The sequence below is a fragment of the Papio anubis genome, chromosome 3 (assembly GCF_008728515.1).
Source record: "Papio anubis isolate 15944 chromosome 3, Panubis1.0, whole genome shotgun sequence".
Taxonomy (NCBI): domain Eukaryota; kingdom Metazoa; phylum Chordata; class Mammalia; order Primates; family Cercopithecidae; genus Papio; species Papio anubis.
Window position 1 is genome coordinate 171,600,363 of NC_044978.1, and position 11,626 is coordinate 171,611,988.

The 11,626-nt window shown below is 40.4% G+C and overlaps 1 long non-coding RNA gene across 1 annotated transcript; it reads right to left on the reverse strand.

The window, feature by feature from the left end:
• Positions 1–7,217: 7,217 nt before the first annotated feature.
• Positions 7,218–11,404, reverse strand: LOC108585877. Its single transcript, XR_002521952.2, has 3 exons — positions 10,472–11,404; positions 7,643–7,769; positions 7,218–7,469 (listed from the first exon to the last, which is right to left on the reverse strand). It is a non-coding gene; the product is annotated as an uncharacterized LOC108585877 (long non-coding RNA).
• Positions 11,405–11,626: the final 222 nt, after the last annotated feature.

Consider the following 11,626-nt stretch of genomic DNA (forward strand, 5'->3'; position numbering starts at 1 on the left):
AATGCATGGTCAATAGTGAGTGCTTACCAAATTGTATTGGCATGAACAAACACTAACAAAGGTATATGTATCTCACAGAAATAATGGGAAGATGAACTGAGAAAAAAACGTGTGCTTCTAAGAGCTCAATAAAATGTCTATTCTCTTTTCTCTCCCTCTTTTATAGGACAGACCACAAATAGTGGATGGATTCAGAGAGATGACACTGGTCATCAGTGAAAGGCTCAGGAAGGAGTCAGGGGAGGGGCTCTGATCTCAGCTTTAATGCATGGGTAGAGTTTGGAGAATGAGAAAGAGCAAGCTATGCTAGCTAGCTGAACTACAGGACACCTTTTACTTAATCCACAGATAAAATTTTTTCAGCCAGCTATGTGTCAGGCACTGTGCTCGTGGTTAGGATATTGTGAGCCGCCATTTCCTCTTTTGCTCTTCACTTTAATAAAGAAAATAGACCTAATCAGGTTAATGTAATATTATAGGACCTTGTAGAGACATTTTCCCAGGGTAAGAAATTTCTGTGAAATATTTCAGACATACACAAGCATGTTAAAAAAAAAAAAAAAAACAAAAACAGCAATAATGACATCACATACCCAGTTAAAGGAAGCAAGCATTGCTAATACAATAGGAGACCCCAATTGGTACCTCTCTCTCTGACAGTTGAGAATGTTGTTCATGAAGTAAAGAAGAGAAATGACTGTCCCAAGGTGCCACATGGCAAAAATGCACCTTAGGGTTTCCTAACCTTCCATAATGCAAAAAAAGGCATGTTGTCTGATGGTATTTATTTGTTGCTTTCATTTTTAGCAAGGTCTTGTATCTTTTCAGTTTATAGGGTCTATGTGGCTCAGTAAGAAAATTCAAAATTCCCCATCCTTTCTTTCATTCCACTATTCTTCTTACAGATAATAACTTACCAATCATTTAGCTAATTATTTTGATAATACCACAAGACCTCTAAATAATATGCTGAAATTACTTCATTTTTCATTTTTAGGCATCATGTATGGAATTCCTCCAGTGAAATTCCTGGAGGCTTCATGTTTCTGTGGTACCTCTTCCTTATTGCACCCATGAACCCTCCCTGAGATCTCCATCCCCTCAATGGAAAACAGAGCCCTGAAAGAGACCAGCAAAGATGGAAACTTAATGTTTAACAAAGCTGGTGTTGTGGATAGTGCAGCAAGGATAAGTCATTCAATAAATTGCACAGAGGCAATTGGTTATCTTTAAGTGAAAAAAAAGTAAAATTGGATTCCTACCTCACACTGCACACAAGAATCCATTCCAGAAGTGTTAGAACATTAATGTGAGAAACAAAATTTTAAACTATTAGATGAAAACATAGAAGAATGTGCTCAAAATTAAGGGTGATAAAAATACACTTGACTTCCAGAGAGAGAAGGCATCTCATCTGAAGTACTGTACATCCCACAAAGTTGACTGTGCCCAGGACTCCCTCCTCTTCTTTGTTCTCCTACCCTTATTCTCACAGCTTAGGTTGTATGATGTTGTGGAGGTGGTGACAGTGAGACTAATTTTGCACACTGTTAGAAAATTTGGGGGCTGACTGATTAGAATGTGGGCTAGGAGAGCGCCTTTGTCCTCAGCTTTAGGCCTTCATCACCAATTCTGAGTTCCAGGAACAGTCCCACTTCACATCCTATTACATTGCCATTAAATGGGAAGATGATTCCTTTGGAAATGTGTCCAGGGAGTATGCAAAGGATAACTGTGCCATTCTCATACCTCAGGTCTTTAGAATAACTTGTTTCATTTGTTTGCTTCTATAAGGTTTTTATGTCTTTTAGGGGGCAAGGGGGGATTAGGTTATAGATTTTTGTACTACTAATTTAAATTTTTGAACAAATATAGATATAAATACACGTTTCAATTCTCATTTTAACTGATTTTTAACTTATTTTACATTGTGGTCATAGCATATAGTTTCTACGACACCAATTATTTGCCGTTGTTTGAGACCTGCTGGATGGCCTTGCGTGCAGTCAGTTTCATTAATATGCTATGTCTTCTTGAGCAAAAGTATATTCATTTAATATTGGCACAGGGTTCACTATATATCTATTAAATCTGTTTAATTGCATTGCTCAAGTATTCTAGTTTTTTATGATATTTTATGGTTTAGTTTGTCAGCTACTGAGACAGCTAAGTTTCAGTCTCATTTTATGAGTGGTAGATTTGTCATTTCTCCTCACAGTTGTTTTTCTCATTTCCCGCTGTAGTATTATGAGCATACGGGGTTAGAATTATTATATCTTCCAAGTGATTACAACCTTTTATTATTAAATAATAACTCTTTTCATCTCTGGAAGATTTTTCCCCTCCTTGGTCTGTCTTCTCTGATATTAATACAGCTGCAACAGTTTATTTTAGAATTGTATTTACCCGGTATGTTTTTCCATCCATTTACTCTCAAACTTTATGTTTTCTTTTCTTTTAACTATGTCTTCTGTAAGACACGATTTTTTTTTTTTTTTTTTGAGGCGGTCTAAGCTCTGTCGCCCAGGCTGGAGTGCAGTGGCGGATCTCTCCAGCTCACTGCAAGCTCCGCCTCCAGTTCCACGCCATTCTCCGGCCTCAGCCTCAGAGAGTAGCTGGGACTACAGTAGCCCGCCACCTCGCCCGGCTAGTTTTTGTATTTCTTAATAGAGGCGGGGGTTTCACCGTGTTAGCCAGGATGGTCTCGATCTCCTGACCTGCGTGATCCGCCCGTCTGACCTCCCAAGTGCTGGGATTACAGGCTTGAGCCACCTTTGCTTGACCCTCCGCGATTTAATTTTACCTATTCTATCTATTTCTGGAAGACTTGTGTCATATTATATATTGCGATTATGATCTCTCAGGGGTTGTTTCTCTCATACTATTTACAGCTTTCCAGCCAGGCACAGGAAGACAAACATTGCATGTTCTCACTTATTTGTGGGATCAAAAAATCAGAACAATTCAACTCATGGACATGGAGAGTAGAAGGAGGGCCAGAGGCTGGGAAGGGTAGTAAGGGTTTCGGGAATAGATGGGGATAGTTAATGGGTACCAAAAAAAAAAAAAAAAAAAAAAAAAAAAAAGAATGAATAAGGCCTACTATTTCATAGCACAATAGGGTGACTATAGTCAATAGTTACTTAATTATATATTTTTAAATTAATACTGTAATTGGATTGTAACTCAAAGGATAAATGCTTGAGGAGATGGATACCCCATTCTCCATGGTGTGCTTATTTCACATTGCATGCTTGTACCAAAATATCTCATGTACCCCACAAATACATACACCTACTATGTACCCACAAAAATTTAGAAATAAAAAACATAATAAAAAGAATTTTTCATTTCCTGTTTTTTTCCTAATTATTTTCCTTTTTCTGTTTTAAAGATTGAGTTTTATATTCCATTTGCTTTTACATCCTGCTGGTTTGAAAGTTATATGCTCTTTTTAAATTCTCTTATTGGTTTCTCTTAAAGGTTGTACATATTCATGTGATAATATAATAAGGGCATGCTGACCTCTTTGAAAAAATTCGAAAAAGTGATAAAACAGGAAGGATGGACAAGAGGATCTAAGTGAAAATTAGACAGAGTAATTGTTCCAAGTAAAGAAAACAGGCTATCATTCTAAAGGCCTGAGGGGTAAGAATGGCACAATAAGCTTTTTCTCATTCCCCAGGACACCATTTCCAAGATAGTCATTATCCCATTTAATAACAATGTCCCAGAATGTTGAGTGGGACTTTTCCTGAATTCTGCAATTGGAGGACAAAGAGGCTCCAGTGGCTCATATTCTAAACAAAACCTCCAACAGAGACCAGGATGGAGCATCATGACCAAGGTTTCCTAAGAGGTGGGCCAGTTAGCTCCACTACCAGCCACCACAACCAGCACTCCCCAAGCTGTGAGAATGAGGGAAAGGAAGCACTGAAGAGGAGAGACTTGTAGGAACTGTCAATGTTGTTTAGGATGAGACATCTCCCCTTCCTGGAAGCCAGGTGTGGGTGCTCTAAGGGCATCACTTTCAGAGGCTGGGAGCCTCTCACTTGCCAACCGGCTATGGCCAAACTACAGAAACTTTTAGGCTTTCTTTGGTGCGACTATTAGAGAGAGTAAAGCAAGGTGTGACAGGCAAAATTCTGAGATGGTCCCCAAGATTCCAGGGCCCTGGTGTACCTTCTCCCAGTTTACCAATCAAACAGTAATCTAGGTACTCATGGGAAGGAATTGTTTAGATATGAGTAAGGCCCCAAATCAGTTTGCCTTAAGATAGGGAGGTACCTCAGGCCTGACCTAATCACCTGAGACATTTACACCTGGATCTAAAGGTCAGATGGAGGGGGCTACATGGCAAGGCACACAGGTAGCCTCTAGAAACCAAGAGTGAACCAAGCTGACAACAAGAAAATGAGGACCTTGGCCTCACAACTGCAGGAACCGAATTCTGCTAAGAATCTGAATTGACTTGAAAGCAGATTTTCCCCAGAGCCTCCAAATGAGAGTTCATGCTGATCAACCTGTTAAATTCAGTCTTGTGATAGCCTGAAGAAAGAACCCAGTGAATGCTTCCTGGACAGAAGACCTACAGAATTGTGAGATAATAAGTAGGTATTGTTTTAAGCTGCTATGTTTGGCAAATTTTTACACTTTTATTTTAAGTTTAGGCGTACATGTGCAGGTTTGTTACATAGGTAAATGTGTGTCATAGGGGTTTGTTGTATAGATGATTTCATCACCCAGGTGTTAAGCCTAGTACCTATTAGTTGTTTCCTGATCCTCTCCCTCCTCTCACCTTCCACCCTTGAAAAGGCCCCAGTGTGTGTTGTTCCCCTCTATGTGTCCATGTGTTCTCGTCATTTAACTCCCACTTATAAGTGAGAACATGAGGTATTTGGTTTTCTGTTCCTGTGTTAGTTTGCTAAGGATAATGGCCTATAGCTCCATCCATGTCCCTACAAAAAAAGATTTCATTCTTTCTATGACTGCATAGTATTCCATGGTATTTATGTATATTGTGGCAATTTTTTACATACCATAGAAAAGTAATAAATATCATAAAGAAGATGTTTAAGATCTAGGCATTTGCACTTGTAGTTCATGCTGCCTGCTACCCATCTGATTTTTTCTTAAGTTCAGGAGGCTTATGGATTCTGGACAATGGTATAGTGTGCTTAGGTAAAAATGGGGGACATCTCTGATCTTATCTCCAGCTCTCTCCAATTCTCAGAGAAGGGGGAAGAATATCTTGATGATTCCTCAGCTCTATGGAAGTAACATTAAAAATCAGAGGAGGCCAGGTGCGGTGGCTCACGCCTGTAATCCCAGCACTTTAGGAGGCCAAGGTGGGCAGATCACGAGGTTAGGAGATCAAGATCATCCCGGCTAACCAGGTGAAACCCCGTCTCTACTAAAAACACAAAAATTAGCTGGGCATGGTGGCAGGCGCCTGTAGTCCCAGCCACTCAGGAGGCTGAGGGAGGAGAATGGCATAAACCCAGGAGGCAGAGCTTGCAATGAGCCCAGATCGTGCCACTGCACTCCAGCCTGGGTGACAGAGAGAGACTCTGTCTAAAACAAAAACAAAACAAAAACAAACAAACAAAAAAGCAGAGGAGAAGACAAGTGAGGAGAAGCCCCAAATGGCAACCAAGTGAGGAGGGACTATATCTGGCCAAGCTATTGGGAACATGCACCTGGAATGCAGGCTGAAAGAAGACACCATTGTCTTTTTAAGTGGGTACTCAGTGAATAAAGATGTGGATCACCACACTAAAGCCACATCCACCATTGACACAGAGCTACAGATGATGGGGGAAGACAGAATAAAACTGAATCAGAAATGACAAGATTTTCTTCCCTACTTTTCCAAGGGATCAATCTCATCCACCTTTCTGCCTTTTTGTGTCAGACTGTAGTTTCCAAAAATTGCTGCTCCAATACCTCCTATCCTACAACCTCTTCTCCACTGTGATCTTGCCCCTATCTCATTAGGCAGTAAAATCTATTTCCACTCCCTTTGAACCTAGCCTGGCCTTGCTTGACCAAGAGAATATGGTGGAAGTGATGTTCTAGAACTTCCATGACTAGGTTATAAGCAATCTTGAAACTTCTTCCTAAACCTCTTGGAATGCTCTCTTTGGGGGTATTTTCTTTGCAAATCTATTCACCATTCAGTGAGAAGCTAACACCACATAGAGAGACCACATGTTGGCTGTCAGGTCAACAGCCTCAACTGAGCTCCCAGATGACAGCCCACATCAAGTGCCATCCATATAAGTAATCCTTCTTGGACATCCAGCCTAGTCATGTCTTCAGATGGCTGCATCTCTAGACACCTGATGCAAGAGTTGCCCAGCAGAGCCCAGTCAACCTACAGAACCATAAAAGGCAATAATAAATTGTTGTTTTAAGCCACTAAGGTTTGGAGTGATTTGTTGCACTGTAAATATAAGTGTAACACCCTCTTTTCTCTCTGTCCCCTCTACCCTTCAAAGGAAATGAAACTCAGAAATAAAAGGACTTATCCAAGGTCACATAACTAAGTAGCAGAACTAAGATTGGGACACATTAAACACACATTATATTTCTAAGGAGGGTCTTCTGAGGTCAGAGTTATGCCACCAAATACCATGAACTGGATGCTTTGGAAATATTGTAAATAACTGGAAATCTGGAATGAGGTGCAGGGGTAGGCAAGCCTCCTTGGGGCTGCCAGTTTTCATCCCATCTTGATGCCAGAGCTGCCCTTGAACATTAGAAGTCCTGGTCATTAAGTCCTGACCAGCCTTTCAGGCCCTAGTCAGCAAATGTTGAGCCAAGGACATCTTCATCACCCTGGTAACAATTCAGGTTCTGCCATGGGGGCCACATTCCGGAGGCCAGGGAACAGATGTGGAGGTGGGGAGCTGGCACAGAAAGCAACCCTTTTCAGAAACCAGCCCAGAAGAAATTCACAAAAGCCACGTTTTCTTTGGTCTAATATTTACAGTTCAAGAATTTCCCCATCTGCAAACAGCAGGGTTGAGCCTGTGGTCATGGACACAGCTCGAGCTGAATGCTGCTTCTTGCTCTCTATCACTTTTCCAAGACACCTGCTGTGTTCTGCAGACATTACATGGTCTATCTCTTGAGCCTCTCTTTCTCTCTCTTTTGCTCCTCCCTTTCTTCTTCTCCCACTCTCTTCCCCCACTTACACAAAAATCTTGAAATAAGACATTAGCAGATTAATATTTATGGAGCACGGACTGTTCAAAATATCATGTGGCATATACAATGCTATTTTTATCTGATTCCCTCAGCAATCCCATTAAAACGGGCATATTACACTCACTGAATAGTTAAGGTCAGAGATATTAAGTAGCATGCCTACAGTCACACAGCTCCTAAGATGTGCTGTGATTGGAACTCACGTCTCATTGTTCTCAAGGCTCCTGCTCTGCCCACTTTGCCTTTTCAGCAGAAAGCTGAAACAAAGCAAAAGCAAATACGATGGGTGGTAAGGTGCTGCATTCCCTTTCCAGACCACAATCCAAGATGAAACCCTCTCTTCCTACTGCCTGCCTCGTATCCAACCCTGGAACCACAATGCGGGTCTGAAAGACAACTTGAAAGAAGATTAGGTGGGGACAACTCTCACCTTTTGTCATGCCTTCAGGCAAACATTTTCTGAGATCCTAAGGATGCCCTGATGCACGGGGAGGCTAAAAAAATCTCAATTCAATCATTTTTACAAACGCAATGAAGTTCCTGTCATTATTTTTCTGCTGAAAATAAAAAGATAAACAAGACCATCTCTATCCTTAAGCAAATGATGGCATGACCATTAACAAGCATTTAAAATATTCTACTCTCTTCTTATCCAATTCTCTCAATGATCCTATGAGGAAGCCATTCGTATACCCATTGTATAGAAGTGGAAAGCATGAGTCAGGGTGGTTGTCTGAGAACTTCCAGTCAATAAAGACACAGTCACAGCCCAAAGTTTCGGAAGTTATACGATCCCAGTGGGTACCAAGTACATCTGAGCAGTGAGAGGGGACCATCCTGGATCAGGCAATAAAAGGGTCCCTTATCCAGAGATAATCTAACATTACTAAAACTGACTAAAAGTTGTCTGTTTTTTATCTGAGAATGCTATCCAATGTCAGTCATGAAATATCCCTTTCTGAAAAAAGTTTTTGCTGGTCAAAATTGTAAACAATTCTGCAGTTACTATTGAGTTTAAATATATATGAAAATTTTATATCATCACATTTTAATTACTTATGCTTTAATAAATACTAATTTCTATATAAAAGTTAACTTAGAAGCTTCCCAGCTGTACAGTTGGTCTCCAAATCCCAGGGACTCAGCTACATGCACTTGGTTAAATAGTAAATTTGTAATGGCTTGAAATTGTTCAAGCTTGCCTCAGGGGCAGTTCATGTCTCCAGCTTACTAAACTTTAGCTATTGATAATTAGTGAGCACCTCACTGTGAGCCAGGCACTGTGCTGGACTGAGAATAACATACGTGAGCTCCCATCTCTCACAGAGTGTCAGTCTTTTGCAAAGTGTGCTGATTAATTTTATGCGTCAACCTGACAAGGTTAACGAATACCCAGATAACTGGAAAAAATTATGCCTGTGAGGTTGTTTCCAAAAGAGACTGGCATTTGAATCCGTCAACTGAGTAAAGGTGATCTGCCCAGATATGGCAAAAGGACAGTGGAAGAGTTAATTCTCTCTCTCTTCTTGATCTGGGACATTCATCTTCTCTTGCCCTCAGAAATCAGAGCTCCTGGGTCTCAGGCCTTCAGACTCCAAGACAAATTAGCAGCTCCAGGAGCCCCTACTAGATTCTCAGGCCTTCAGTTTTTGACTGAACTATATCACTGACTTTCCTGGTTCTGCATTTTGCAGACAGCATATTGTGGAACTTCTCAGCCTCTGTAATCTTGTGTGCCAACTCTCATAATAAATGTCCTATCTATCTATCTATCTATCATCTATCTATCTATCTATCTGACTGTCTCATCTCTCTCTCTCTCTCTCTCTCTCTCTCTCACTCTATCCATCCATCCATCTATCCTATTGGTTCTTTTTCTTTGGAGAACCTGAGTAATAGAGAAGGAGACAGATCATGAAGAAGAAAACAAAGTGAAACACTTCAAAGTAATTTCAAAGTGTTTCAATTTCAGCTTTCTGCCGTAAAAAATGCTCTGAAGGAGAAAATAGCAGGTTCTTTGGGAGAGTTTATGGAATAAGGGGTATCTGGGGTATTTATTAGCCTTGTCAAGTTGACACGTAAAATTAACCAGCACACTTTCCAAAAGACCGACGCTCAGTAAGAGATGGTACCTCATGTATCTTATTCTCCTATTTTTGATAAGATGGACAGGGACCTCTTTCTGTGATGGTAGCCTCTTAGCAGAGAAATGAAGAATGAATGGAATCAGGCATGGTGGTGCACACCTTTGGTCTCAGCTACTTCAGAGGCGGAGGCAGAGGTGGGAAGGTTGCTTGAACTCAGGAGGTCAAGGCTGCAGTGAGATATGATTGTACCACTGCACTTCAGCCTGGGAGACAGAGTGAGACCCTGTTTCTATTTGAAAGAAGAGAGAAAGAAGGAAAGAGAAAGAAAGAAGGAAGGAAGGAAGGAATGAAGGAAGGAAGGAAGGAAGGAAGGAAGGAAGGAAGGAAAGGAAATAAATGGGAGTTGACTAGATCTTCCTCTCAAGAGGCAGAAGAAGAGAGTCCTGACCACAGAAAAGACATGTGAACGAAAATTCTAGCATGCCTGACACCTTGGGGGAAAACCCTCACAGAGCCTAGTGAGAGGTGGGAAAATGGCAGCACGAGAATTGAAGAAGAAAGCAGGAATCAACCATATCCAGAGAGGTTAGGAATGTGGGGTAGGCATAGATTTTATTCTACTTGCCACCAACAATTTTCAGAGGGTAAGAAACACATTCTGATTTTTATTTTCAAAAGTTCTCTCTTGCTGCCATGTGGTGAAGACAGTGGTGGAAGTTAGGAAAGATAATGGCACTGTCCCTGGAAGTAGAAGAGGTGAGTAGTAGATATATTTGGGGATATAATCTTATTGAAAGGGCGTGTTGAGGTTAAAGCCAAGAGAGGAATCAAGAACGGCTCCTAGCTACCTGTTTTGTTTTGGGTAGGGGTGAAACCATTTGTTGAAATGGAAAATTGGGGAGAAACATTTAGAGGGGAGTGGAGTGTGTGTGTGTGTGTGTGTGAGCAATGTAACACATTTTTACTTAACAAATCTTGGAAAATAAGAAAGAAAAGTCATCTCACTACTTAAAACCAAACACTATTAATAGGTTCAGCACATATCCTTCTAGTCTTTTTTCTTTACATTTATATTTTATTTAAATATACAGTGTACAGTTATATGCAGCATAATTTAATGTGTCATAGTAATTAGGAGATGGATAAACCACAAGTTTTGACATTACAGTTACCTTGCTATGTGACCTTGGCAATGTACTTATCCTTTCCAAACTTCCTTTCTTCATCTGTAAAATGAACATAACCCTAATCTTCAGTTCAATCCATTTTTTGAAGATGAAATAAATGATGCTGATAATGCACTTAGCACAATCTCTGGCAAATGATAAACACAAGAATTGTTAAGTATCATTATCTTTAGTATTTATATGATTACTTCCCTAGGGAAAAAAAAAATCTTTAAAATGGAATTGCTACCCTAAAATATTACACAAATAACAATAAGAACAACAAACAAAACAGAGTACATTTCCAAACTCCACAATAACTCTGAACTTTTTTTCTGACCCAAAGGAATTTAGGGGAAAAAGGTAACAAAAAATTGACACAGTAAAATCAATCTGACCTGAAGTCCTGTTCACATATCTTTAGGAATATTAAATTAGCAGAGATTAAACATTGAATTTTTTCTCAATTATTTTTATGATGATCCAATATTGCATTAGAGTCTTATTGGATGGAATTCTTGTCTTGCCACAAATCAATGTCACATTACTATTCCAAGAAGGAGCATTCTTCCTGAGCAGGTGAACTGATGGATGTCTTACATTGGCTTCGATGCTTTCTAGGGCTAGCAAACATGCGTGATGACAAGGTAGGCCTGAGACACTTCAGAGGCAAATTTCACCTGGAGCTGCTGTCACTGATTTGCTTTCACCATCCGCAAATCTGCCCTTTCCCAGTGGTTTTTCTCATCTACAATCCCATGTCTCAAAATTGCTTCTGTTCATACCCAAAGTTTCTTAAAGAACCAAAGAGGCCCAGCCCATAGAAAGAGCTGGTGGTTATGCTGGAGGCTGGGCAGGAATCCAGTAATACCTCCAGCCCAGCACAGGAGTAACCCCACCATGAACTTGAATGAGGCCTTAAGGCTAGTGATGGAGCCTGTCCCACTGACCCTAAGTAGCTTGAAAAGCCCCAACAACACCAGCATGTGGAAAAGTGAATGCAAGCCAAGGACACATAAAGGCGCAAGGAATAATTTAGAAACCTAGTTAGAACTGATTAATTTCCTTGTCAAATTAAATTCATTAGCCCGGACGCCAATTGAGTTGGAACATTTGTGTGTTAATAAAAGTAGTGCCTAACAAGGATCCCCTTTGCGGACA